This window comes from Prionailurus viverrinus, chromosome C1 (genome assembly GCF_022837055.1).
Source record: "Prionailurus viverrinus isolate Anna chromosome C1, UM_Priviv_1.0, whole genome shotgun sequence".
NCBI lineage: Eukaryota > Metazoa > Chordata > Mammalia > Carnivora > Felidae > Prionailurus > Prionailurus viverrinus.
In genome coordinates this window covers 71,132,351-71,158,705 of record NC_062568.1, presented here as the reverse complement: position 1 = coordinate 71,158,705, position 26,355 = coordinate 71,132,351, and the positions used below count along the sequence as shown (strand labels likewise).

At 36.4% G+C, this 26,355-nt stretch overlaps 1 long non-coding RNA gene across 1 annotated transcript; it reads right to left on the bottom strand.

Moving 5' to 3' along the window:
- Positions 1-7,705: 7,705 nt before the first annotated feature.
- Positions 7,706-14,380, bottom strand: LOC125171835 (uncharacterized). The gene is made up of 4 exons (XR_007154440.1): positions 14,339-14,380; positions 12,277-12,361; positions 10,129-10,257; positions 7,706-7,922 (listed from the first exon to the last, which is right to left on the bottom strand). It is a non-coding gene; the product is annotated as an uncharacterized LOC125171835 (long non-coding RNA).
- Positions 14,381-26,355: the final 11,975 nt, after the last annotated feature.

The window sequence follows — 26,355 nt, the reverse complement described above, 5'->3', positions numbered from 1 at the left end:
TGAAGCAGACTCAAGGCTCCGAGCTGTCAACACAGAACCCGATGCAAGGCTCAAACTCACAAACTGTGAGATCATGACCTGAGCCAAAGTCAGATGCTTTACTGAATGAGCCACCCAGGCACCCCCATTATTTTGCTTCTTAAAACTGTCTGCACTCCTCCTCTCCCCATTCAATTTTCTGTTTCTTGTATGATAATGTTTTCGTTAGCTTGGACTGTCATGATAAAATATCACAGACTACATGGCTGAAATAAAGAAATCCATTTTTTAACAATTCCGGAGGCTAGAGGTCCTAGTTCAAGGTTCTGACCTGTTTGGTTTCTGATGAGAACTCTCTTAGTGGTTTGCTAAGATGGCCACCTTCTCACTGTGTCGTCACGTGACATAGAGGAAAGGAGAGAGAGAACAATCTCTCTTGTTGAATCTCTTGTCTCTTATTGAATCTTTTAAGTCTCATTTAATCTTACTTACCTCCACAAGTCCCTGTCTTCAAACATAGTCATATTGGGGGTTGGGGATTCAACATATGAATTTTGGGGGAGACACCTACATTCAGTCCACGACAATTAACATTAAAATCTACCCAGGCAACAGGGTTGGAAACTGACTTTTTCTTCACTTTGCTGGTAATAAAGTTCGATTGAATTCTCTTCAAAATGTGTTTTAAATTCTGCTTCTTCTTCCCTCCTAAACACTTGTCATTTTCATTGCATTTTCCATACAGGTACAGTGAGCAATTAAAGTCAAGGAGAGGAGACAGAACAAGCAAAGAAGACAGATGTGGAGTCATCTCAGAAGGAAGAGAAAACCACAGAGGTGATTATGTAATGAAGTCCAAATAAACAAATGCATTTCAAGGAGAGATGAGGGATCAAAAGTGTGCAATACTGCTATTAAGCCCAAGAATGCGCTGTTATGATCTACAACCCTAGAGGCACCATTCACATACACTTGAAATCTTGGTGTCACCTGAACAGCCAATAGTAGCCGCTGGCATTTTACTGGGTGCTATCAGAATGAGGGCTGAGAATTAACAATTGGATTTAGCAATATGGAAGTCACTGGTGACCCTGATAGACTCAGCTTCACTGTAGTTGGAGATAAAATCTCTATTGAAACATGTTCAACAGAAAACAAGAGATGCTAGATGGGAGAGAGAAAGTACAAGTCTTTCAAGGAATTTTGGCGTAAATGAGAGCAAAAATTGGATGATACTGGAAGGGGAAGTGAGGGCAAGGGAACTAATTTTTAAGATAGTAGAATTTTGTTTTTCTTTGTTTTGCTTTCTGTTGACTTGAATTTACCAAAAGAAAGGGAGAAATTGCTGATGTGGTAGAAGAAGAGAGGAGGGAGAATCACAAGAGAAATGTCCTTGAGCAGGAAAGAGGAAAAGTGTGTGACACACAAGTGGAAGCTATAGCTTAGGCTAGGAGCATGGACAATTCATCTCCAATAAGAGAAGCACAGTTAAGGTTTGTGACACGGAAGTATGTAAGCAACAAGATGCAGTAGTAAAATCTTGAGAATATTCTCTTCAAATGTCTTCATTTTTCTCAAAAACAAAAACAAAAACAAAACAAAAACAGAAAAAGTGGGGATTTTCCACAGCAGAGAGTGAACATTAGAAGCAGGCGTGGGAGATTTTTGGTGAGTAGAGAATCGGTAACAGTCACCTAGAAGGACAGGAGAGTAAGTAGATTATGGAAATGTAGGATGCTTGGACAGCTCTAAAGGTCAACTGGAACTTAAGGGTCATAAAATTAAAATGAAAATAGGGTGATGATGTGACTTTGATGAGATTCTTAACTTGAAATCCATCCCCAAGGACCCAATAACTGGAAAATACTGAAGTATAATTGGTTTTCTTTGTAATCCTGTGTGTTATGGTCGTATGTTTTGTGTAAGTGATGGGATGCATTTAACTTTTTTTTTTGTTTGTTTCCCTGAGAAAGGGTACAAAGAATTCACCGGACTGACAAAGCAGCACATGCCACAAAATAAGGTGAGAATCTTGATACTCAAAAGAGTAGCCATAAAAGTAGAAGCCAGGGTCAGTTGGAGGACAAGAAGACTCTCCTGCTTGACCTTTGCTGATAGAGGCACAGCATTCTGCAGAGACAGCTCTACTCTGTACAGGGATCAATCAACATTTGTTGAATAAATGAATATGCTCACTCCAAACTCTGGACCACCCATTTTCAAAGATACTCTTTCAATTTCTCCTGTAAATATTAGCCTATGTAGAAATTTGAAAAATCTTTTTTGAGTCCATTTTTTATTTTATTTTCCCGTCTGTTCATATTTTATGCCACCTATTTTATCATAAAATATATTGCTGTAAAGTTGGGTATAGTATTCTCATAAAAAAAATTAAACTCTAGCACATATCTGTAATCTTACCCGTTTTTTATTCCTCATGCTGACTTTCGCATAGTCCTTATTTTTCTACTTCATCGGCTTGCTGTGTGAGTTGCTGTGTGTTTGGATGGTCTTTTTTAGGATTGGATGATATGCAGCCCAGTTGAGGTTCCCTCTTATCAGGTCCTGGGTTAGAATCGGTGCAACTTTTCCAAGTTGATATTCCCCAGCTTGACCTCAGGCAACTCACTTAAGCTTCTTGTGGTTCAACTTCTTGTGTACAAAATAGCAATAATTGCCTACCTCAAAGAGTTGTTTTGAAGTCTCAAATTTATTCATAAATGGTTTGCAAGGGTGGCTGGCATGTAGTAAGCCCTCAAGAAAAATTATGTTTATGACCATTATTTTCTCTCTTTTCTTACACAAAACATTAAATATTTTCCACTCTTCTTGTTTTCTAATAAATAATTTATGGTGATAAGTTGTATTTTCTGGGTTTTTCTTCCGCTTTAACTCCCAGGTGTTGATATACACAAGTACTCTTTTTGTCATTCATTTCAAAATTGCCTATTCAATAGTGTTTTCATCTTTATACACAAGAGCTATGTAGAATGTTGTGTTTTTTTTGTTGTTGTTTTTGTTTTTTTTTTAATTTTTTTTTCAACGTTTTTATTTATTTTTGGAACAGAGAGAGACAGAGCATGAACGGGGGAGGGTCAGAGAGAGAGGGAGACACAGAATCGGAAACAGGCTCCAGGCTCCGAGCCATCAGCCCAGAGCCCGACGCGGGGCTCGAACTCACGGACCGCGAGATCATGACCTGGCTGAAGTCGGACGCTTAACCGACTGCGCCACCCAGGCGCCCCTAGAATGTTGTTTTAATATGTTCCCTTAGATTATTGGTGACATGGGGCATTTTTTTTTTTGTGGTTTATTTCTAAATTTACCATCTAATGATCAAATATACAGCTTGTCTTATTTTTGAGTATTAGAATTTTTTAGAGATCTTCTTGCAAATTGCCCATTGTTTTTATTAAGCAATATTTGTGAAAGGTCCTTTGAAATTTGAATGTAATATACTTCACTGTTTATTTGTGCAAACAGATAGATGAAAGATAAGATAGATGATAGATAGATAAATAGATAGATAGATATAGCTCTAGAAAACAACATTATTTAAATCCACTTCATTGTTATTTACTTTATATTGTTGACTCATTTTGTCTATTTCTGAAAAAGATACAATTTACTCATTGTAGGTTGTCCATTTCTTCTTTTTTTTTTTTTTGCAGCACATTTTGCTTTATATTTTGAATCTGTTATATTATTAGGTGAATAAAGACATGTAACCATACATATTCTTGGTATGGGGTGCTAATATACCTCTGTCTCATTTAATGCTTTTTGGTTAGACTTTTTCACCAGAAATTATACTGCATAAGTAACGGTCTATAAATATTTTTAACATTTTTATTTTCATTTTCCCTGTAATTTTGTTTAAGTGGGACTCTTATAGAATAGAGTGTATATATATATATATATATATATATACACACACACACACACAATTTATATGTATATGTATGTATATATGTATATGTGTGTATATCTATATATGTATATATGTATGTATGTTTATGTGTGTGTATAATATATACATATATTTATGTATAAATATATGTATATATATATATATTTCAGATGTATCAAGGGTCCCTATGTGTAACTGTTGCCTACTCCATTAATATTTATCATGAGGTACAGATCTGTCTGGGATTATTCCTGCAGTATTTTTTTAGATGTTTTACTTAGCCTGCTTTCTTATTCTTATAATTCCTGCCCATTCCTGCCATTGGTTGGATTGTTCAAGCTTTTTTCTCCATTTTTCTTTTATTTATCTAAGGTTCTGGAAGTTATATATCCATTTTTATTCTCCTGTTAAATTTTAAACAGTGTATTTAAACTTTAAAAAATGATTTCCAAGAGTTAATCCGTATCATATTGTTCTCTTCAATGAGATAAATATAAATAAATAAATAATCATGCTTTTACATATTCCTTCTCCCCAGCTCTCATGTTTGAACTCACAAGGATAAGATTTTTTTTTTTTAATTTCAGACCCAATTCCTTTGACTTTTGTCATCTTTGAACTTTTACTTGGATAGAGCATTTAGTACTTTTTGTACATTTGTACTTTAAGTCTTCATGAGATAGAATTTATAATCAAATATAGGCCTCCTCCGTACTATCAGCATTTTATTATCATAACATAAAATAAAGCTATAGCAATACTTAATGTACATTTGTGGCAGAAATATTTACAGAGATCAATGGAAGACAAGAGAGTTCAGAAAGAGGTAAATGCCTATGTGAGCTTTAAGAATTTTAATCATTTTGGGGAGCCTGGGTGGCGCAGTCGGTTGAGCGTCTGACTTCAGCCAGGTCACGATCTCGCGGTCCGGGAGTTCGAGCCCCGCGTCAGGCTCTGGGCTGATGGCTCAGAGCCTGGAGCCTGTTTCCGATTCTGTGTCTCCCTCTGTCTCTGCCCCTCCCCCGTTCATGCTCTGTCTCTCTCTGTCCCAAAAATAAATGAATGTTGAAAAAAAAATTTAAAAAAAAAAAAGAATTTTAATCATTTAAGGAAAATAAATTATTTCATAAATGACCACAAAATTGGCTACCCATCTGGAAAATATAAAGTTAAGTTCCATATGCACATACAACATACCAGAAGGCATATTTCAGATAGGTAGAAAGACAAATGCTTAAATTTTTAAATATGACACATATGAAAAAAAAATTGAGAATATTTTAATAGTCTCAAAATGGAAATTGCTTTCCTAATCAATTACAAACGCCAAAATCCATGAAGGAAATACAATAATGTATTTGGCCAATTTGTACATTTTTGTATTTTAAAGGACCTTATTGCCAAAGATAAAAAACAAGTCACAAACTAGAAAAAAATTTCAACACATACAAGAGTCAAAATATTTATAATCGGAATATATAAAAAATAAAACACTAAAACAGTGCAATAGAAAAATAAGAAAAGAATAAAAAAAGCAACTCAGGGAAGAAACATAATTAGTCGATAAATACATGGACATATTTCAACCTCACTAAGAATCAGGCTAAGACAACTTAAAAATAAGATTTTATGTTTCATCAAAAACCGATAAAGGTATTTTATAAGCTATAAGCATCCAGCTTTGGTACAGATGAGAAAAATGTGCAAGTTCCTATATCTTTAGTAAAACCTTTCAGGAGAGAATTTTTCTACTTCTGGGATTCTACTTTAGAGAAACACAAGCATGTATAAGTAAAGAAGACTATATAATGATATTTATGATAGTATTGATTGTTTTTTTTTAAAAATTGTTAAGCCATCTCAATGTTCTTCACTATAGAATGATTAAATAAATTATGATTCATTCATACAATACCTTAAAGCTATTTCTGAAATATAAGTCAGAACTAAATAAACTGATCTGTAAATATTTCTAAAGCATATTAATAGCACTAAGCAATTTGCATATATATAAAGTATTGCATATTATATATTTATATTCATTTTGTGTAGAAGAAAGTACACAACAGAGAGAGAGAGAAAGGGAGGCAGAGAGAAGGGAAGGAAGGAAGGAAGGAAGGAAGGAAGGAAGGAAGGAAGGAGGAAAAAAAGAAAGTGGAAAAGAGAGAGAAAAGGAGAGGATGAAATGCATTTATATAAGAAATATTGAGCATGTAGTGTGTATACCACTCTTTGTTCCATGATAAAGACAGACAGGGTCCTTGCTCTCTAAGCGGTCTTTTTCCAGAAGCTGACAAGGAAATAGAAACAAGTGCATGAACAGATAAATAACTGTACAAAGAAGTTATTCATATAGTAATTATTCACTCATGAAGAAGTATGTGAAGACAAAGACAAATACCATGTGATCGCACTCATACGTGGAATTTAAGAAACAAAACAAATGAACAAATAAAGAAGAAAGGAGACAAACAAACAAACAAACAAAAAAACCCAGACTTAAATATAGAGAACAGATTGGTGTTTGCTGGGGGGAGGAGGTGGGAGCGGTGACATAGATAAAAGGGACAAAGAGAGCACTTACCCTGATGAGCACTGAGTAATGTATAGGAGTGTTGAATCACTATATTGTACACCCGAAACTGGTATGACACTGTCTGTTAACTATACTGGAATAAAAAAAAATTTTTTTAAAGAAGTGTTGTAAATAAAATAAAACAGACAAGCTGTGGCAAATCACGGATTCCATGGTCAGTGATGGCCACATCAAGGAAGACCCATTTGAGTGAATACCTGAAGAAGGAGAAGAAGCAAACCAGAGAAGGGAAAAGGGACGTTCAAGCCCAGGGAATGCAAAGGCCCTGAAGCGGAAGAGAGTTTAGAATGCTAGACTAAGGAAGACAAATAACCACGAATGGCCTGTGACCATGATCGGTACAGACAGACAAGTGAGACCTGACACAGGGGAGACGGACTAGGGCCAGACCACATGGTCCCCACGGACCACAGTAAGGACTTCAGTATGCAAGTTTAAAAAACATTGACGTCAGCAAATGCATATAAAATGCACAAATTTTTGCAGGAATGTTGAATGTTTTGGTTTTTTGAATATGCAAGAAACTAATTTCAAATATTCTCCCAAATTTCAATCTGACTCAGTGGAGAAGGGAAAGAAGAGATGGTGATTACATCACAGCTTCCTGTTTCCTTTATCAGCTAAAGCAGGGTCATATTTGTCCACTCTATCACTAAAATGGAGGCTAGGGAACAATTAAATCCTATTTTAATGGAGTTTAAAGAAGTTTGTAACTGTAAACTTCACTGGATAAAAATCTTGATATTCTGTGTGTTTCCAGTTTTATTTGGCTCTTTAAAGAGAACTGGTCCTGTTTTAGATATATAAAAAGTGCATGTTTATCTATACTTGGTTCTAAAAAGTTGCATTCATCCCACAGCAAACTGGAATACGAAGCGTATGTTTGCTCATTAAACTTAAAGTTGCCATTAAAAGTCCTCAGTGTTTCTCTAAAAATACTGAACATTCATTTACAGTTCACCAAGCCTCTGTCAGGATAAAGAAGTTGAAGAAGTCAAATTGATCTATTCCTAAGACCTTTACCACAACTGTTTTTTCCTGAACAAAAAGGAAGAAAAACATTTCTTCATTCCCACTGTCCACTCTTGGGCAGTGCTTAGCCAAAAGTGCCTGACAGCCCTGTCTTCTTCCTCAATCGTTGACAAATGGTTTGAAAAAGTATAATTGTAATCTGTGAAGTCATGACAACAGACAGATAATGCCCTTCCATACAACACCTCTTGAAATTTCTAATCAAAACTTTATATCTGGAGCTGCTTGGGTCTGACAGAGAACCCCACCACAAAATGCCAATGTTTATTCATTCAGCACCCTCCTGCCTTTCAAGGAAGATTCTGGCTTTGTCTCCATGCAGGGAAGAGTGTGCTCTTACATTTTCAGACAGCATTTGACGAAGTTCCACATCAGAGATCAAGGTCTTGGTAGAAAGATTGAGGTCTACGAAAGGAGGAAAACAGAATGGACATGAATGTACATAAAATGGATTGAATGTTGGCTAAAGGGCAGATGAGGGTATGGTCATAAATAAAAACTTTTCATGGTGGCAAAAGGTAACTGGAGAGAGATTATTGTATCAGTGTGAGGATTCCACTTATTTAGTAACCATTAAGGTGAATTTGGCAATCAAATTGAAAGGAAAATAACTGGTTCTCTAAACATCATTATATTGGAAAAATGGAGAATAACATTGAAATTCTATTTCTTGGAGGAGAAAACGACACTAAATTTGTGTTATATAATGTATATTTTATGAATTGATACAAATTAATAGGGTTTCAGCTGAAATAACAACCTATGTCTTTTGTATATTCTACCTCCGTATTGTTTTAAAGAGGGCCCAGTAGGCAAACTGAAAGAGAAGGAAAAGTACAAAGGGAGGAGTCCATGAAATAGAAATGAAAAGAAGGATCCTTTTTCAAGACAACCAGGAAATTACGGACTCAGCACTGAGCTGTCATTGCTTGTGGGCCCCTTTCCCCTCTGACACATCAACCGCATTTTGATTATCAGATAAAATGCAGGAGTCTTAGTTAATTTTGAATTTCAGATAAACAAATAATAAATAGTATAGGTATGTCCCATGCAATATTTATGGTATAGAGTTATACTAAAATTTATTTATTGTTTATCTGGAATTCAACCTTGAGTGGATACCCTGCTTTGTTTTATTATTGCTGTTTTCTAAAGCTTACAACCCCAACCCTGAGACAAACTGCCAACCAACAGTTCTGGGCTTTTCGGAAGTCCTCTAGGGAAAGAACGGGATACTCGGACACACTGTTTAGAAAGAAAGCCTTGCCTGTAGTGAAAGTGGAATCAAACAGAAACGTTACCATTATTAAATTCGATTTTTTGTGAATGTCCCTTGAATTTTATTTTCTTTAAAGAATTGTACTTCCTGTTCCTTCTCCTGCCGTCTTCATTATGAATAAGATCATTTGTATTAAGGAGCATTTGCTGCGGCTAGCTAATACACCCTTTAGTTTTGAAGGCATTTTTGTGTTTTGTTTTCTTTTAATTGAAAAAAATATTATTTTATATTACTTTAATATATCAAGGCAATTTTAGTCAAATTGAACCTACATCAAGTTCTTTGAAACTTCTATCAGTGCAAAGTAATAAGAATAATTTAAAAAAAAAATTTTTTTTTTTACGTTTATTTTTGAGACAGAGAGAGACAGAGCATGAACGGGGGAGGGGCAGAGAGAGAGGGAGACACAGAATCTGAAGCAGGCTCCAGGCTCTGAGCCATCAGCCCAGAGCCCGATGTGGGGGTCGAACTCACGGACTGCGAGATCGTGACCTGAGCTGAAGTCGGACGCTTAACCGACTGAGCCACCCAGGCGCCCCAAGAATAATTTTTAAAAAACCACAGGATCTTGTCAAGAGAGGCATGAAATTTAGTCTCTGTATCTCCTGCTAGGTAGCACTGTGTCTTTAGATGGGTGTATGACCTCTTTTGGCTTCAGATTACTCACATATGAAAAAAAAAAAGAATGTTGAAATAAATAAGTCACTTATACAAAAAGTGTTTTTTTAAAGTCTTAAAACTTTAAAATTTTTAAAGATGAGAAATGTAATGTATTTGACACTTGAGCAATGTGGGAGTTGGGTCAGTGACCCCTCCGTGCAGCCAAAAGCCTACATATAACTTTTGACTCCCCCAAAACTTTAGTAATAACATTCTGTGACTAGAAGTCTTAGTGATAACATAAAAATTGACTAACACACATATTTTATGTGTTATATGGGTTATATACTGTAATTGTTACAATAAAGTAATCTAGAGAAAAATGTTAAGAAAATCATAAGGGGGTGCCTCGGTGGCTCAGTTGGTTAAGTAATCGACTCATGTTTTCGGCTCAGGTCGTAATCCCACAGGTTCATGAGATCAAGTCCTGCATTGGGGCTGTTGTTAGTGCAAAGCCTGCTTGGGATTCTCTCTCTTCCAATCTCTCTGCCCTTCCCCCCTTGCATGTGTACTCTCTCTCCCTCTTACTCTCAAACAAATAAACTTAAAAAAAGAAAATCATAAGGAAAATAATATATTTATAGTATTATATGGTATTTATCAAAGTAAATCCATGCATAGGTAGACCTGTGCAGTTCAAACCTGTGTTGTTCCAAGGTCAACTGTACTTACATTGCAGATTGAAACTTTAAAAAATGTAATTCCTCCATTACATTGGAGCCTCCATTCTTTCGTTTATACTTCAGGGTGTATGCACTTGAAATATCTGGGATAGTCCAACTTCAAAATTCAGTTCCAGGGCTTGCATTACAAACAATACAACTGGTTGGTTAGTATGAAAACTCCCCTGCTATGAAAATCTTATTAAAATGGATAAAATACAACTTAAAGCCTTCTATGTGCATAACTGAGCTCAAGGGACAGTGAGAATTATCTCCAGGGGTAGAAATTGGCGGAAAATTGAAAATAAGAAATGGAAGTGAACACAGGGCTTAGCTATCCTGGTTGTCAGTATGGACAGAGAGGCAATCTGTGGTTATTGCTCACCTTAGTGACCGAGAACTTGGGATTTAATAGACATTAAGAGACAAAATCGAAAAACCTGGATCTATGTGGGCTGAAAAGTTGGCATGGGAGACACTTGCAGAAAGCCAAGATCTTCAGAAGGATATATCCTCAATGAAAGAGTAGACTTTAAAATAAATACTTCCTGGGGCCCCTGGGTGGCTCAGTTAGTTGAGTATCTGACTCATGATTTTGGCTCAGGTCATGATTGCAGGGTTTTGGGATCAAACGCCATGTGGGGCTTCACGTTGAGCATGAAGCCTGCTTGAGATTTTCTCCCTCTCTCCCCCAAACCCTCTCTCTAACTTTCACTCTCCCTCTAAAATAAAATAAAAATAGGGGCGCTTGGGTGGCTCATTCCATTGAGCCTCCACTCCTGATCTTGGCTCAGGTTATGATCTCAGGGTTGTGAGTTCAAGCCCCACGTTGGGCTCTGCCCAGCATTGGGCTCCATGATGGGTGTGAAACCTACTTAGAAAAAAAATTATAATATAAAATAAAATAAAATAAAATAAAATAATAAAATTAGAAAAATAAAATAAAATAATAAAATATTTCCTAGAAGAGAGAGATGAAAAGGAAGTTTATCATGACCATGACACTTGGTACAAAATGAATTCTCATTTAAGAATTATACATACACATATACTACACACACACACACACACACACACACACACACACACATACACACACACACACAATGTATATATATATTCCCCCCAGAAAGCAAAATTAGGATTTAATCAAGGAATTTCCTATATCCTCAGGGAGAGGACTTCATAATAACTGCCAGAGGGATTTCATAATTGCTGTGAAAATACTGTGTTTCGTGTATTTCTCCTTTCCAGTGAGAGCAATTAACGATGGTTATTTTATTTCTGCTCTACAATTGTACGTTGGTTTGATAGGGGAGGGAGAGGGTAGATAATTTGTCTTTCTAGTTCGTAGGCCATTGGACCATGAAGAATCTCATCCAGACTTGATGAAAAGAACTGTGCATTACCCAGAGATCCCATCTGGATTTGAGATTGTGTCTCTTGAGGAGGGGGCATGAAGTCTATGTTTAAAAGGAAGAGTTTGATAGATATCATAAAAAAGTAAACTCTGGCAGGAGTAGCCCACATGCCCACAAATAATTCTCATTTTTCTCCTGGTCACGTTTTGATGTCATCTCCTAATCCACTTAACAGTCAGGGGTGACCTTATCACAAGTTTAGCCAATGTAATCTGGTAGAAATGAGTGTATACCTCCAGCATCTAACACCAAGGCTTTAAGATAGTAGGTGCTCAATGAAAACCTCACTCTTCTTTGAACACTCTCCATTACACTCTCACATTTATTTCTGATTCAGTAACTCAATGCAAATTGATTGAATACTCGCATCCTTTGGCCTCCTGGGACTCTCTCACTTAAGGCCTGACCTAAGACCTCTCTTTAATAATATCTTATGAGCCACAATATTTTATACGCTTTCACTACTGTCAGAATTTTACTTCCCTTTTCCCCGTGTCCTTTAAATTTTCCAAAGTGACATCAACTAAACTGTTAAGCCATTATGAGGGCATCCTCAGTGGTTTCTTTTTGGTTGCAATGCCCAAGCCTAAGAGACACACAACAGAGGGGATCACTCAGGCTGTAAGTTAGGTTAGTGGGGATTTGCTCTTTCTGATGCGATTTTCCCAAAGGGGTTGCCCTGCTACCAGAAGTCCACAATTAAGTAAGAGAAAGTTTTATGAAAATGTATCACTCACTGTACTTGCAGTTTCTGGGAATTGTATTAATAGACCCTTGATAGCTTGATCAAAGCCCAACTGGAATGAGTTGTATCTAAAATGCCTGTTTAGAAAGCAAAAGGTTGCATGAATAATTGTTAGGCCAAATTTAAATTTTCTGTTATCTGAGATATCTTCAGAATAACAGTACTGTTTATCTTCCCTTTGTGTGATCCACAATTATCTGTGAGCAATCTAGAAAGAAGTCTAAAATGGTAAATATATGCATTCTTTGAAACTAAACAAACACTTTTCAGACATGACCAGTTGCTTAAACACACTATCGATCATTATAATGAAGACCCGACTTTTTTACTAACATGCAAAGCATAATCGTTTGCCTTATGGGGCTCTGTGACAGAGCCCTTCCCCCTCTCATTTTTTTAAGGTCTTTGAACATAATTCCCCTACACTTTTATGTATATAGACTAATTAAGAGAATAATATTACATTTGAATTTTCCTATTTTTATCAAAAGCGATTATCTTTAACAAATTCTTTATATTGTTCTGCTTTTGTATCAGTGATTAATGTATTGTGCCTGGTTCTTCTTGCCCGTTAATTGTTTTATACAAGTGGATGCTAATATAAGCAATAAGGTTTTATTAATGTCCCAATCAAATATATTGAAGCATATATGTGTTAAATACACGAGTGCTAAATAGGTGATCTTTCTTAAAAGAACATTAGGTTTTAAACATTGATCCATATTTATTAATTAATGTCTCTTTCAAAACTTTCCTGCACGATGATTAAAAATTGTTTATACTTCATTATATAAAACAGTATACCTATTAACATATAGATTTATTCAGAAAGTATATGTGAAACTATAACCCTTGAAGATGCAAGCATGAATATAGACAGATTTATAATTCAATCCATATTTTAGGATATTCAAAACATATCCTCTTCAAATAAGCACTTTAAAATAAAGTCTTGCTGTGACAGCTAATAAAACTAAATTACCCGAAATTAAATAAAATATAGTCTATTGAAACAAGAAAAAAAAAGAGAAAAGATGTAGATTAATTGTGATAGTCTGATGCTATCAAAAGTGTAGTTTCCACTACCAAGAAATTCTCCAAAACTTTAATTTGAAAACAGGATTTAGCAGAGACAGAATAAAATGATGAAGTCAATGTAAATGCGATTATATAAAAAACAGTATTTACCTCTTTCTTCCCTCAACTTTTTAATATCTCTTACCTTGATCTTACTATATAATATTTTGCCTGTTTAACCTTCAAATTAAGTTGCCATCCATGAGTGAATTAAATCTAGTCTTAGACAATCTCTGAAAATCCAGTTATTTAGTTAATGTTTACTCAATTTTCTTTAAATGTGATATTTTTAATTTGAAAAATAGGATATGTAGATGACAGTCTGATCAAAACAATTTGAAAGGGACGCCTGGGTGGCACAGTCGGTTAAGCGTCCGACTTCAGCCAGGTCACGATCTCGCGGTCGGGGAGTTCGAGCCCCGCGTTAGGCTCTGGGCTGATGGCTCAGAACCTGGAGCCTGTTTCCGATTCTGTGTCTCCCTCTCTTTCTGCCCCTCCCCCGTTCATGCTCTGTCTCTCTCTGTCCCAAAAATAAATAAACGTTGAAAAAAAAAATTAAAAAAAAAAAACAATTTGAAATAATCATAAAGCACAAATGGTTCATAGCCATAATAAGCAAAGAGTAAAAATCAATAGGAAAAAGACAAACCATCTGTGGTCTTTTAAAACCCAGTTTTAAAACGCTGGGTTTAGGGGTCCTGGGTGGCTCAGTCAGTTAAGCATCTGGCTTTGGCTCAGGTCATGATCTCACATTGTGTGGGTTCAAACCCCGCAATGGGCTCTGTGTTGACAGCTTGGACCCTGGAGCCTGCTTCGTATTCTGTGTCTCCCTCTCTCTCTGCCCCACCCCTACTTGCGCTCTTCTCTCTCTGTCTCTCAAAAATGAATACACATTATTTTTTTTTTAAATACTGGGTTCAAATTCTTTGTTTGAGAGTCTTCAACACTCCTCCCAGTGAGAGAGCAGGTTTACTTACCTTCCCCTTAAGTCTTGACTGTTTCAACCCACAGAATATGACAGGGTAATGCTGCATAACTTCTAAGGCTACATCATAAAGGACAATACAGCTTTACCAGAACACTTACTCTTGGAGTTTAGTAACTGCCCACTTCTTCTGAGGACCCTCTGCTATTCGGAAGCCTTAATGCTTGGAGAAACGATAGGCAGATGTTCTGGTCAGCAGTGTTTATCTTTGAGTCATCCCGTCCCAGGTGCCAGAAATATGAGTGAATGAGTTTGTGAACAGTCAGAACTCCAAAATGAGTTTCACTGTACAAAGTGAGTGTCAGCAGGATGGTGCTGCTTCGGGAGGCTATGAGCAGAATCTGTTCCTTTATCTTTTCCAATTTCTGGAGTCTGCCTGCATTCCTTGGCTTCTAACTTCTTCCTCCATTTTCAAAGTCAACAATGGCTAATGGAGTTTTTCTTTCATTACTCTGTCATTCATTCTCCTATCCCCCCTTTTCACTTACAAAAACCCTGGTGATTACGTCTGGCCCAGAAGGCTAATCCAGGATAATCTCCCTACCTCAAACTCCTTAACATAATCACATCTGCAAAATCCCCTTTGCATATAAGGTAACACATTCACAGGTTCTGGGGATTGAAAAGCTAGCAAGTTTTGAACCCATTATTCTGCCTACCACAAGGCATTACCACAAGGTGATACAGCCAGGGCCAGCTTCATAATTTGCAGAGCCCATTGTGAAATGAAATACAGGACCCCACATTCAAAAATATTCAGACTTTCGAGAGGGCCACAGCAAAGCATTAAACCAAACGTGGGGCCTTTCTAAGTGCAGAGCACTGCACACATTGCACATTCACCTATGAAACTGGTCCTGGAAACCGCCCACGGGCATCCCTACACTCTCCTTTTAGTCCCCACAGCTGAGGTCCCAGACATGGAGCAAAGACATCCTGAGATGCCTTTCAAAATTGTTGACACACAGAATGCAATAACACAATAAAATGATTATTTTAAGGGCTATATTTTAGGATACAGCAAGGGTAAATAGAACACCATCCAGTAGAAATAAGATTAATGATAAAAACATGCACTTTTCAAAAGCAAGACTGCAAGGAAACAAGCCAGTATGTATGGAAAAGTCCTACCAACTTTATTATTAGTCAAAGAAATACAAATTAAACAAAAATCAAACACCAGTCTGCCCCTCTCATATTGCCAAGGGATTGAAACACACCATGGTATTGAGAGACTGAAGAAATCTTGGTGTGTTTATAAGTTTGTCCAAATATTTTAGAAGAGCAAATTGTTAACATCCAATGACATTTAAAGTGAGTGTGTCCTTTGACCCAATAATTCTACTTCTGAAAGGATTCTCAAACATCTGCTCAAGGTTACTAGTACAAAGATTTTTACTGTAGCATGATTTGAAACTGAAAAAGGCAACCCAAGTGTATAATAATGAGAAAAAGATTATATAAATTCTGGTACAGCATTATTATAAAATAGGATACGGTCAATAGAGATAGAGCTATCTCAGTAAGACTTGACATGGGAGTATGTTTATGATATAGTGGTAAATTTAAACAACAAAATCTGCACGATAGTTCCCACTTTGGGTAAAAATATGTGTATTTATGTAGGTACAGAAAAAAAAAACTAAAAGTTTCAGCCTCATCTCCTGCTTCTTTTCCTGATTCATCCCATGTTGTCTTTACATATGCACCAGCCTTACCTAAGCACAAAATAGTGATTTTTTCCTGTCTTCATTCATGCTTCTCTACTTTCTCTACCTAGAACGTTTTCCCTCATTAATGAACCTGATTTACAGATTCTCACTAGAATCACCAAAAGATTTTTGTTGCTGTTATTTGTTTGTTTTGCTTCATTGTGCTTTCATGCAAATGTCCAAGCCCCTTCCAAGCACCTACTTACTCAGAATCCAGGACATGAATGAGATAAAACTATAATTTTAAAAACATATGCAGGTGATTTTAATGGAGCTAAAACCAAAGTAATTTCTCCTTGACAGGTGTCCACTTTCTGCACATATACTGAAGACTTATACTTAACTATGTTTTCCTATTCATCATACTCTTATACTCATCTGATCAATTACAAGGTTTAATTTGTATAATTATGTCCTGAAAGGTAATTACTTTCCTTACTGTATCTGAAAACCCCACCCCTTTCCTTTCTCACTGTCTTCATTCAACACTCAGACTATTGCAGTAGTCTCCAATCTGAATTGCCTTCTCTCCAGATTTCACCAACTGATCAGCAGGATCTTAAAAAAAAAAAAAAGAATATCTCCTGTTACCTTTCTAGTTACCACATTTTAGTAGCTTTCCATAAAGTAAATGTTCAGAGTGATGACCAATTCCTTCAGAAGCTTCATAGGACATGCCCACCCAACTCATCCAACTTCACATTCTCATCCTTTATTTACTTAATCCATTCTTCAGATTCCAACTTAAATGTTAACATCATTCCCTTAACACTGCCCCCCACCCACACATGCATACCCCTAAATTAGGCCCTCTTGTTATCTGTGATCAGGATCTTTGCTCAAACACAAAGAGCAGGGGCCATAACCTGTCCTCAGAGCAAATGGCGAGAACTCAGTATTTAATGAAGAAATAATCGAATAAGGTCAAAAAATGGACCAGAGACATTTGTTTCCAGTTTTCAGATGTTTTGTTTTGTTAAACACAACTTTAAAAATTACAGAATGCCAAGGTAAATATTTTGATTTTATCTTTAAAAAAAAAAGCAAGCTTCTTTTGTTATCTCTAGAGATACTTAGAAGCTTTAGATGTAAATGTTAATTATTTGTAAAACAGATACTTTTATATAAAAAAGCACACAGTCATACACTCACAGAGAGTGTATTAGTTATGGAGCAGGCAGGAAACAGATAGTACATCCATAAAAAATATTCACTAAAGGGATCTTTGTCAAGGTATGGGTGGGTGTGGGCCAACCTCAATGAAGGATTACAACACTAGTCAACTTTAAGCCTACCATCATCACTCTAGCCTCCAGTCTCCCGCGGGACTTTCATTGGTCGAATCCTGTTGGAAGCCAAAGGGCAAGAGGTTGTATAGCCCAGGTTAATTTCCTCAGACACAGAAGGTGGTGAAAAGAGTGTACAATGGGTCTGTAGGGGCAAACCAAGAGGATGCAGCTCAGTGAAGGAAAGGGACATGGCCATGTGCATAACTCAGGCTTTTTATTCATTCCAGGCCTTTATCAGAAAGCACAGCAAGCATTAGAACACCTGGGCTAAAGGAGAGCAATACATTTTTTTCTCTTTCCAAAAATGCAACAAGAAAACTAGTGATGATAATAACTCTCAAGGATGGCAACCTCTCTCAAAAAGCAAACATGGAAACCGGTGAGGGTAACCACAAGTACAAATTTTCATAGGATGGTTCCAGTAAAAGCCTGTTATTTCATCTCAGTTAATAGTACCTCCTTTAGCTCTCAAGAATGTCCTAATTGAACATCAAATTATATGGTTATACTACTATCAAAATACATAAAACTGAAACCATAGAAATAAGAATAGGAATGGCCAGGGACAAAATTAAAGAAGTACTTACCATATTCATGCTTAATCTTTGACCCACCGATTATGAACTACCTGAATGCATTTTCTTACCCATAGTGCCATAAGCTAGAGATGAATCATAAAACTTAAAATAATAACAATCATAGTCTCCAAAAGTTATTATCAAATTACAATTCTCCAAAATAATATAATTATAGAGTCAAAGAAGAAATGAAAATTGCAGTTAACACACTGATCTGGAAAATTAAAAAAATGAAAACCCACACAACCAGTTCCATGGAATTCAGTCAAAATGATGCTCAGTGGTAAATTCATGGCTATTATGTATTTACTTATAAAAACAAAAAATTATATATATGTGTGTGTGTGTGTGATATCTACAAGTATATATTTATACAGCTCTATAATGGTTTCATTTACAAAAATAAAAATAAAAAATTTATAAAAAATAAAAAATTACATACATATATTATATAGACACATATAATAGAAGGTAGAAGGTAGATATAAAGGCAACATTAACCCAAGGGATGTAAAGAAAAACACAAATTAAAGATAAAATCAGTGAATTAGCAAAAAATAAATTAATTGTGCTGTTCAAAATTCACCAATACCAAATTTAAAATTGTAAAACTTGGGTACCTATGTGGCTCAGTCAGGTAAGTTTCTGACTCTTGATGTCGACTCAGGTCATGATCTCAGGGTCCTGGTCTAGCCCCTGTCGGACTCCAAGCTGACCACGGAGAGCCTTGTTGAGATTCTCTCTTCTTCTTGCTCTGCTCATCCCTTGCTCTCTGCTTATGGTCTTTCTCATCTCTCTCTCTCTCTCTCTCTTTAACTAACTAACTAACTAAATAAATAAATAAAATTGTAAACCATTTTAGTTTTAAAATTTATTAAAATATAAAATATAAAAACATGATTATAGAGAATCATGAGGGTATTTTTTGTTTGTTTGTTTTACTTTGTCACTTTATGTTTTCATTTTCACCACAATAACCTTATTTTACTAGTGGGCCATTCAAGTTTTTCTGAAATAGATCTTTCCATCGCTCTCCCATGTATAAGATGAGCTTACTTTTATCGCATTAGGAGATCTTCCACTCCACAGCATTAAAATTTTGTCAAAACAGGAAAACTAAGCTGTTTTTACTTATAAACAGAGATAAGTCATGCTAAACAGAATAAGAGCAACTAAATCCATACGACACCAGAAGAATTCACCACAGCCAAATAGTACTTATGTACAATTATCATTCAATATTAAGAAATAAATCAACAAATTATACACATTTTCAAAAAGAAACATGATTGTTTCAATGAATGTCAGTAAAATATAATATTGATTCCTGATTACAAATATAAATAAAATCTTCCTCACCTATGAAAATAAGATAGTCTTCATCTATATGATAAATCACTTAATATCTTAAGAAGTTTACTGGTAAAGAGGAGATAACATTATTTGCATACAGTATGATTGTCTTCAGGCATATGCAAGGTAAGTTTCACAATAATAAGTTTCATCTGCCTCAATAGCAGATGCAGGGAGGTAGCAGTTACACCAATATTGCAGTCTCTCCCTGTGTTTCTGTTTAAAAGTTGTTAGTTATACAAGCTGTGGATTTAATGTTCAGTTTCATTGCTCAAGCCAAACGTGTTACTTGTACAAAGTCAAGTCAAATATTCCCACCATGCTTTTTATCAGTTTGAAGTCTACTCCCATCTACTATACTCATATCAAAATAGAACTTTATCTTGCATAGTATTTACATTTAGTGCAAATGTGTCCCTCAAGTTACTAATAGAATGACAAACACCAATGTATACTCGATTATTCAGGAACTGTAGGTATTATACTACTCTAACCCAAACGTTACCCTGTCTTCTTAAATGATACAGAATTGGCCAAGCTCCTTAACTTCTGGGAGAAGTCCAGTGCTCTCCCAAAGACATCTGCAGATGCCCAGGTAATTTTCCAGGTCCCTTCTGCCTCAGTTTCCTGTTCTCTCTTCTTTCTTATCACTACCTTGCAAAAGCATACTTGGCTTTCTCCACCCGCAAGTGTCTGTTCATTTCTGATGTTGGAGGATTTAGAAGCTCTCCTATAGTCTCTTTCTTTCCTCCTTGAACTTTCTACAACCAAAAAGTTTAACTCCCCTGTTTCTCTAAACAAATAAGCAAAATCCTTTCGCTGAGGTGAATTCTGCTCTTTTGCTATGTCAGTTTACTTCATTGCAATATGTGATTCCATATGCATATTATCAACACTAACAGCTTGAGAGACAATTTTGCACAGAGGTTAAAAATATGTCAAACTGCTTTGGCTGGAATCCAGAATCACCCACCCCTTACCAGCAGTGCGACCCCAGGGAGCAAAGCAGTCCGTTTAAGCTTCAATCTCCTCATTCAAGAAAGGCCATAGAAGGACTAACTTCAGAGGGTATTATGAAGACTAAAAAAGGTAATTATAAAAAAACATTTACTGTAGCGCCCTTAGTAAGCCCCAAGTTAATATTTTTATAGTTTGCTGCTTGAGCTTACGTTTTACTTAATGGAAACGTTGTTTTTATAATAATTATAATGCTGAAGAGTGACAAGTACATTGAGTGCCTTTTGAAGTTGCTACTTTTTCTCCCACAATATCAAAAGCCAGTTGCAAACAAAGCCATGAAATAACCTCACTCACAATAGCAACAAAAACATTGAGGGTTAATTCCAGCAAACAGAGTGAAGTGTTAATGAAGGAAGTTCTCAGTAACCTGGCATATTTCTCAGTAAGAAGACAAGCATTGACTGGATGATGAATCATCCAGATTTTTAACGTAGTCCTGTTAAGAAATCAATAGTTTTCTTTTTTTCTTTTTTCACTTCAGAAAATTATTCTGAATTTCATCCAGAAGAATCAACAGGCCAGTATCTCTAAAAATGCTTAACAATATTGTTTCCCTATTGAGAACAATTTACTAATCATTAGGAAGTTACCAGTTTTTCTGCGACTCGTACTAGGAAATGACAATACTTATAGATAACAGTGTCACCATCCCTTGTTCACAAGGGAGCCCAGAAGTGCATTGTTACAGAATTGCTGCTTGTTTATTTTAAGACAACAATAAAGGAAAACAGGAGATGAGGCTTGTAACAAAGCACCCAAGACAATTTTTCTATCTACTTCCTTCCCTAAGAGATTCTTTCTGTCCCCCGCTTCTCATTTCTTAACAAAAAGGGTTGAGAACATGCAAAACAATGTTTAAAAACACATAAAATGAGACTTCTTCATTTGGGTGTCCTTGTATGACCGAACATTTCCAGGCTGAAGAAATGTATTATATTCAAATTTCAGCCTTTTTATTGTGACATCAAAGGCATTTGTGTTCTCTAAAGCAAAAATATAAAATGATAGAGCCAGCTTTTGCTGTTTTCTTCTGCTAGACAGAGAGTTCACTCTTGAGGGCACACATGTTTTTCTTCCTTCCAAGAATGCCATTTTATTTCTGAATAAACAAGAAGTGAATGCTCTCTGAGTGGAGGCAGACATGGCCTCAGAGCATTCTACTGCTTACCAGGTTGCTTATCTTCTAAGTGAAAATGGATTTATTTGGTGCTGAGGCACCCCTCAACTTATAGACTAAATTTCAGAGAGAGAGAGAGAGAGAGAGAGAGGTTGGTTAAGGGAGAAGACAGAAAACCTGCCTAAGGGGAAATGAGTGATAAGAAAAATGTCTTAGGTCATTAGTTCTTGATAGCCATTTTTTCTCTACCCCATAGAATCATAAGGGAAATATGTAAATTACAAAAAAAAAATGTGAATAAGCCCTGTTTTCCTTTTTTTTTTAATGTTTATTTATTTCTGAGAGAGGGAGAGCACACACACAAGTGGAGGATGGGCAGGGAGAGGGGAGAGAGAGAGAAGGGTCTGCACTGCCAGTGCAGAGCTGGACACAGGGCTCGATCTCACCAACTGTGAGATCATGACCTGAGGAGAAACCAAGAGTCAGATGCTTAACCAACTGAGCCACCCAGGCACCCAGATGTGAATAAGCTTTGTATTCAAGAAGTTTGTTCTATTCAGATATAGACTATCACAAAGAATTTTGACTTCTATATGAATAAATGGAATAGAAAATAATATTTCACCTTAATTAGTTATCTTCCTCACTTCTCATCCTTTTTGTTGTCTCTTAATCTTGGACTTTTAACTAAGCTTCCATAAAAATTCCTCTTTTAGATTCTCTGATGTGAGTAAGGTTAGCTTGGAAGGACTTCTTTTCATCCTGCCATCTTGGAAATGACTCATTTCCTGAAATTCTCTTTTCTGTTCTATTCAGGAATCATAATCATTTCCAATGCCTCAGTTATCACATTTTTATAGAAATGACTCTCAGATATAACTTTTAGTTCCTTATCTTCGTTCTGTGGTTGTAATAACAAACTGAACATTTCTACATTTATTTTTTATATCTCAACCATGTTCTCAGTTTCTTAACTCAAAAAGTTAGATTCACATTTTTCTCCTTTTCTACCCTCAATTTTATACCTAGCTCCCATGTCTCAATGACTTCTACACTACCCTACCTCCTTCCCAGTCTTATAGACACTGCGCTGGTTCACAGCTTTTATATTCCCTACCTTGACTGCTATAACCACCACTCACATCTTATCTTTCCCCAACTCATGCTTATCCATTCTACACACTGTGGTCAGACTAGTCCACCCAAAGCACTACTGAGATCCTCTCTGCCAGCAGAAATCCTAATCTTTCCTTTAAGGTCCCATTTGAAATGATATTTCCTCTATGGCATTTTTTTCTGATATACACACTGTTTGTCATATCTCCCTCCTTTTATACCCCATAACATTTTGTATACATGTCTTTTTATGTCAGTTGTCGTACCCATACAGCTATTTTTTGTGGAAAAGCATGTAGAAAACAAGAAACTCAAGACTTTTCTAAAAACCAATATGACAAATGAATCATGTGGTGATAGTTGCATTCTTGGTTTACATAAGCTTTCAATAAGAGCATTAATTTGATGCCTGTTTTCAACCTTCTTTGAAATCTGATTTACTCTTTTGAATGTTAGATATCCAGACTGAACTCCCTTAATTAATCAAAACCTGTGTCATCTAGTAAGGTTTTCAGCATTCTAGAAAACGGTGATTTGGTATGAAACGGCTGTAGGCAGAAAGAGCAAGAGAAGACACGGAACTCAGTCTGTATGTCTTATTGCAGTTTTGTGAACTTTGAATTGAATTTCTGAAGAAAAGCAGCCCACTTTCGCATTATCTGGAACCTGTCCAGAATGAAACCCCCGTAGCCCGTGATTCCTAGAGGACACGCAAAAGCCCAGCTCTAATGACAACACTAACCTCCACTCCTTCTATCTCCTGGCCTGCTTTCACTGGTAGCTGTTTAAATAGTTGCAAAGCCACAATTGCCCAACCCCCAGGGGAAAAAAAATGTACTGCTAAAATGAAGGGTATAGCTAGCTCATTTATACAGATTAGAAATATCAATATGCCTTAAAGCTATTTCTCATCCCTATAGATATAGCATCGCCAAAAAGCTAGCAGCCCAAGAAAATTATACCACTTTTTTAGCATTTTTATGGTACCAAATTACTCTCCCAGGGCTGGCAATCTAGAAAATGGGCTGTCTATAAAAAGAGCTTCAACTAGAAGTTAGCACATTTGGAGTCCGTGTGACCAGGGTCACAATAATGAACAGCTGGCTTCACCTTCTCCCCCACTCCTTTGTTTTCCCTCAGAAGAAAAAAAAGCATTCTGATTTCAATTAAACATTCAAATTAAATACCTTAAGTAAGAAATAGGTAGGTCTTGGGGGGGGGGGGGAATAGGGAAAGTTGAATAGAAGGGAGAGAGTACTTATAACCAAATCTTTGTGTGCCCCGTATCGAAAACAAAACATCAAGCAATGCCAAATCCCAAGTCTGTAAGCCCCATAATAACGATGCTATCTTCCCTCACTTTTTGGAAAGAAACCGAAGGCTCCTTAGTTACTTAATGCTTAGAGGCAAATATTTGATGGCAAAATGGGCATTTCACCTAGCAGTATAAATTCTTTAGGTTTTTGGAATACAGAAAAATCTGAAGCAATCTAGAATTCCATGCAGTACCAGTGCAGAATCTCTCAAATTCTTTCCTACAATTTATTAATTTTCCTAATAAGATCTCCCCAGATTCTGGAAAATCCCAACCAGCCTGTGTCAATGTTGATGTATTTTTGAGGGAGAGAGAGAGATAGAGAGACAGTGGGGGATGGGCAGAGAGAGAGAGACAGAGACAGAGAATTTCAAGCAGGCTCTGTGTTGTCAGCTCAGAGCCTGACGTGGGTCTCATTTCCCCAAGCCACGAGATCATGACCTGAGCGGAAGCTGAGAGTCGGATGCTTAACCAACTGAGCCACCCGGGCACCCCCAAAATTTGAATTTTTAATTTACCTCACTGACTAATATGTTTGTATAATATTTATAGGGTAATGAGACTTTTGGTGAATGACACATAAGATGTGTCCTAGAACATACACTTAAAGCAATTAAAGTTGGAAGAATAGGAACTTCACTCACGGCAGAATTCCTGCTTAAAAATGAACCATGCTTCTCCCTCTTTTTCTCTCTCCCATAAAACCCACTCTTAAAGGCACATTGCTTTGTTAACTTTCATAGCATGTCTTCTTACTACAGCCTTCAACACCTGAAAAATTAGTGGAAGAATTTGACTGATTATAGAGGCTGTTTTCCTTGTTCCGCGGCTTGTTCTAAAAGGGATACTCAGCAGAACTTGCATTTTTTTCTTTCATTTTGTGCTGTCTGCATGAGTAATTACCTCCCTGATTTCTGAGATTCAATTGAGTAGCTTCTACATTAGAAAAATCCAAAGATTGATAGAGGCATCGCTCCTAAAGGATTAGTTTGCTGCCGTAATTCCACAGAGTAGGTCATTCAAATAGCAAAATGCTGCAAAGTTTAATTTCTCCTGTTTTTAAAAGCCAGATATTGTTACCAATTTCAGAGAAACTCCAAAGGTCCTATGGGGTCTGTTAAGCAGGTGAGGATCTTTCAAATTCCCTGAGGGGTTGTTTCTGTCTTCAGGGGATATGTTATTCCACAGGGTGGCTTTGCAATAACCAAGGTAGCGATCACTTTCTTGAGCGATAAGGCTTAAGACAATGACTTGACTCCTCTGTAAATTACAATTTCTAGATATCGGTGCTGATAACTTCATAGCAAGCTGAAATCAACTATGCAAATCCTTTAGCAGTATTTGAGCTATGAAGACACTTGATAAGCTGGTTCAATAAGGAAAAATTACTTCTTTTAAAACGGTGTCATCATTGGATGAAGTAGCCTACCCTAGTCTACCTGGGGTTGCCATAACAAAAGGCCATAGGCTGCTATTAAGGGAGGCTTAAACAGAAATTTATTCTCTCACAGTGTGAAGGTTGGAAGTCTGAGATCAGGGTGTCAGCATGGTCTTGTGAAAACTGTTCTACTGGCTTTCATATGTCTGTCTTACTGTGCCATCGCATGTGTAGACAGAGAGAGAAAGATCTGATATCTCTTCCTTTTTTTTTTTTTTTAAGAACACTAGATCTTTCAGATCAAGGCTCCACCCTTCTGTTCTTAGTTAGCCTAAATCACCTCCTTAAAGTATCTATCTCCAATATGGGCACACGGGGGGTTGGGATTTTAACATATAAACTCGGGGGCACACATTCGTCCCCTAGCATAACCCCAAATTCAAATGAAGATTCAGTGAAATTCCACACATTTTAGATGGTCAAAAATTGCATAATTTGAAACTTGCCTTACATGTGGAATCTGGGCTTAGACTTCCAGTCTGCCTTTTATCCTTTCCTTCTTTCTTTTTTCTTTCAACTAATCAGTCTGGTGGTCCCTTGTATCAGGCAGGTATCTGACATGTATACCACAGAGATTGCAAAAACCATTACAAATAAAATTATTTGTAGCTAGCCAAAGAAAACGGAATCAAGTTTGTTTATTCCCTAGTACTTTTCAAGTTAGCTTATTTATTATATTTACAAGCTTATTTAATTTGTTGCAGATGTTCAGGGGAAGGTTTTGTAAGCATTCACTGTTAGAATGTTTTTTCGTGAAATCCATTTTCCAAATGTCTAAATAATGACAAAAGGCCTCCTAGCAGAATATTAAGCCAGGAAATTCATCCAAACATCACAACTGTAATCATAAGTGGTATATGCTGTAGTTGCTATCTGATTAATTTCAGCTCAGTATCATGTTGGAATGATTACCTTTGACTCCGTTTTTTTCTCTTATATAAGAGTAAATGTGAAGTGGAGAGGACACATGAAGAAACGGTATTCTCTTAAACTACATTCTTAATGAAATCAAAGAATTTAGTTTTTAAGTAATCTTACCATTTTCTTCTAGCAATATTGAAAATAGATTCT